The sequence below is a fragment of the Harpegnathos saltator genome, unplaced genomic scaffold, assembly GCF_003227715.2.
Source record: "Harpegnathos saltator strain DR-91 unplaced genomic scaffold, Hsal_v8.6 scaffold456, whole genome shotgun sequence".
NCBI classification, from domain to species: Eukaryota; Metazoa; Arthropoda; class Insecta; order Hymenoptera; family Formicidae; genus Harpegnathos; species Harpegnathos saltator.
The window spans coordinates 155375-159504 of NW_020230268.1; the positions used below are offsets into that span (position 1 = coordinate 155375).

General features: G+C 29.3%; 1 long non-coding RNA gene across 1 annotated transcript; it reads left to right on the forward strand.

The window, feature by feature from the left end:
- Nucleotides 1-2433: 2433 nt before the first annotated feature.
- LOC112589283 (uncharacterized) lies at nucleotides 2434-3099 on the forward strand. The gene is made up of 2 exons (XR_003113423.1): nucleotides 2434-2915; nucleotides 3059-3099. It is a non-coding gene; the product is annotated as an uncharacterized LOC112589283 (long non-coding RNA).
- Nucleotides 3100-4130: the final 1031 nt, after the last annotated feature.

Consider the following 4130-nt stretch of genomic DNA (forward strand, 5'->3'; position numbering starts at 1 on the left):
AGTTATTAACAAAAGAATCTAACTTCCTTGTATTTTGCTGCTACTATGCCAACCTTTTTTATTATTTTATTTATTTGTTTTTTTTTAACAAAATAAGAAGATTTGAGATAATCACATCAAAGCACAAGGAAGTTAGGACAAAAAAGCTTTGCTGTTAATTGTACGAATGATAAGAAAATTGACTGAAACCAATCACTAAGAAACTAATTCCTTTGTATTTTACAGCAACTATTCCAAACCTAACAAACTTTGTAAATGTTATTCAGAAAGATATTTATATATAAAATTTATATATAACACAAACTATATGTTTTTCTTTTAAATGCACACAATATTTCTGAAAACTGTATATTAATTATTAAACTTTTTTGTTAATAACTTTTTAATAAACACTGACTGACAGCTAACACCTTTTGAATATTCTTAGAAAAATGAGTTTTATAATATATGTCAAGATCAAAGTCATAGAAGATGAATTTGATGTAAGAATTTATCAAATTATTATTAATATGTAATTATTATAATTAATACACAAATATTCTTTTTTTCGACATTTATAATAATAACTCGCAAGATTTATATTATTTATGTTCATAGGAGGTGGGCCATGTGAAGCTGAAAACGATCCTATTATGGAGAAAATATATTACATAATTAAACCATCAGTCGATGGTTTCAATAATGAGTTTGATAATGATAATATTGGTAAGTTTGAAGATAATAAAATTAATAATAAAACCATTATATATATATATATATATTATATATATTATATATATAGTTATAATATAGCATAATACGTATTTAAACTCTCTTCTAGTTCTGAAAGGTTTAGAATTAGGAAATAACATAAATGTGTATATGTTATTAGGAAATGTATGTTATTGTATACAAAAAGTTCTTCAGATATTTGAAAAATTAATATTCTAATGTAAGGCAAAAAATACATTATGATTATGAAATATAAAGTTGAATTGATTTAACGATTTATATCTTTTGTATCTGTTTTAGAAAGTAATGAATATTTGCATATTCAAAATAACAATAACTCAGATTGCAACAGTAATGTACTTATGGGAACATTATTTGAAGAAGCACAAATTTTATCTGATGAAGAAGATAATAATATTCTGAAAGTTTGTAATATTATGAAAGTTTATAACTTAAATTTTTAATATCAATGATACATATATATTAAAATTAACTTTGTTTCACTAGTATATTAATACAATGCAAGATGCATTAAGCTCATTTTCTATGGCAGCAAATGACAGTAATAAATGCGTCGATACTGGAAGAAATGTATTTAACAAAGAAATACCAATAAAAGAAAATATTGCAAGAAATATTCATCACAAATCACAAGTATGTTAAAATAATTATTTATAATATATTATAATATATATTAATACGTTTATAATACCTTATTTATAATACATAATATGTTTATAATACATTATGCTTTTACATTGAAAATTGATTTTTTATACTCAAGCAACTTGATTTTTATTTTCCAGTTTAAAAATATGCATAATTTTAACAAAAATAATGTACGTGAAGAAAACAACAAGGTACGTTCGAAATGTATTATAGCAAAAACAAATGAATAAATATTTACTATTATGCCATACAGAATATTATGTACAAATTTTATAAAATAATTATTCATTCTGTAAGCAAAGTTTTAAAATATTTTTCTTAAAATTTATTATTTTTTAATATTTATTATAATATTATTTTATAGTTACAAGATATTACAAATCATAACACATTCTCAAGAAGGAATGAAATTAGTCCTTGCAATAGCTATATGACCACTGAAAAAGAGATAACATATTATTTATAATATTACTAATATTACATGTTTAGTATTGTTATTTGCTGCATGTTCATATATTTATATTATTATTGTTGTTATTTTCACAAAAGCAGTGTTTGATGATGTCGATATATTATATATATTCTTATTTTTAACAATATTACAGATCACAAATTCAATCCAAGCGAATAAAACTGCTTTAATTACTGAAGAAAAACATAGGTCAGTCACATGAAACGCATAAAAAAAGTGTGCCATTAGTAGATGATCACGTACGATCATTTCATAAAAAACGGATTGATTCTATATCGCACAAAGTATTGAAAACGTCGACATTACTAAATTCAAAAAAAAGCTAGTTAAGCTGATGAAAACAGAATCTGAAAAGAAGCATGATATAGAAATGCAAATATTAAATATGCAATTGCGAAAAGAAAAATTGCACATGCAATTGATAGAAAATGAAATTGCAATAAAGGATTGTCTTTTAAAGCGATTAGAAAATGCTGAACTATTAGAGAATACTGAATATTTAAATATGTGACATGCTTTAAAAAAGGAACCTGAATTTTCTTATTACATATTTGTTACGGTATTTTTTCTTATTACATATTTGTTACAATAACGCGCAACGTACATATCCTAATAACTAAATCTGTCCGAAACAGATTTTGCCAGACGCCTGCTGCAGGAGTTGATGACAAACTGATGTCAAAATTAATACAAATTCTGCAATATCAGATGATGTTGGCAGAATGCCAGCAACATTGAAACAAAATTTGATACAGAAGTTTGATATCAGATTGACGTCAACATTTGAATAGATTCTGTTAAGCAGCCTGACGGCAGATTGACGGCAGAAAGGAAACAGATCCTGCCTTGCGTAGTCTGACGGCAGATTGGCGGCAGAATTCAAACAAACGCGGTTTAATACTATGACGGCAGATTGGCGGCAGAAACGTAACAGATCCTGACGTACGCAGTCTGGCGGCAGATTGACGACAGAAATACAACAGATTCTGCAGTGCGCAGTCTGGCACCAGAATGACGGCAGAAATGTAACAGATCTTGTTGTTCACAGCCTGACAGCAGACTGGTGACAGAAATACAACAGATTCTGTCATATTCATTTTTATATCCCCCCTCCCCCCTTCCCATTCAGTCATGCACATTACGTGAAAGTAATTATTAAAAAATAATACAATATACGAACGTAATTGTTTTTATTTATCACACAAGACAAAACGAGACAGCCAATCAGATTCACAATGGTGTTTACCATAAATGGCGGAACACGAAGGCGACGATGTTTCTTCTCATAGCCTCAGGAAGTGACGACACACGGTGACTTCGAGACGATGTTGGAGTAACTGATAAAAGGGTTTGTGAACAGTGAAGTGGCAATTTGCTGCGATATCTGTAAATTGAAATTATATTACAGTTACATCTTTCTAATTACAGTTATGTATAATATATGTTTAAGTAAATACATGAATTAAAAGTTACATTGTATTAATGTCACAATTTCCCACAGTAAATACAATACACGTGTCGTATTCAAAGTGGCATAGCAAATTGTAGCATCGATTGTAACTCTTAATAATTGCTGAGATGAGACGGGAAAATCAAAGAGATCTGGATAAAAATATTTACCTGTGTCTCTTGTGTTTTTCGGTAATAGATTCGTCGATCCTCCGTGACATCCGATCCTCCCGTGATGACCTAAACATATAAAATGTCCGGAAGACACCGTAAAGTCGACACAGAGTATCAATTGTCTATGCCCAGAAGTCGAAATTATTTGCCCGTTTCAACCGATTTTTGGGAGCTACGCCTATTTCTCTTATGTCTCTGCTCGTCCAAAGATCCCTTCAAGGGAGGACGGTCACGCCGCCCAGGTATAAGCTGTCATGTATCATTTGTAGGGATCTTCGGAAAGAAAAGAGAAGAGAAGTAGGCGCAGCCTTAAAAAATCGGCTAAATCGGGCAAGTAATGCGGGAAGCACACATTTTTGCATAAAGGTATAATGCATAACACATAAGGAAATGAACCAATCAGAGTCTTTCATTTCTATTGCCACGCTTGAAGATCGCTTTCCGAATTTCCGAAAAGGCCACACGGCTAATGAAAGTAGACATCATAAAGAAAATTTTCAACCCCGGAAAAAATTTTTTGGTTGAAACCAAATTTGGCGAGCAAGGGTAGTCGGTTTCGCAAAGAATGCCCCATATATATTTTATATATATATTATATATAAATAATTAATTACAATGTATAATTAAAAGAATGACATCATTAAAAGAAGTATTA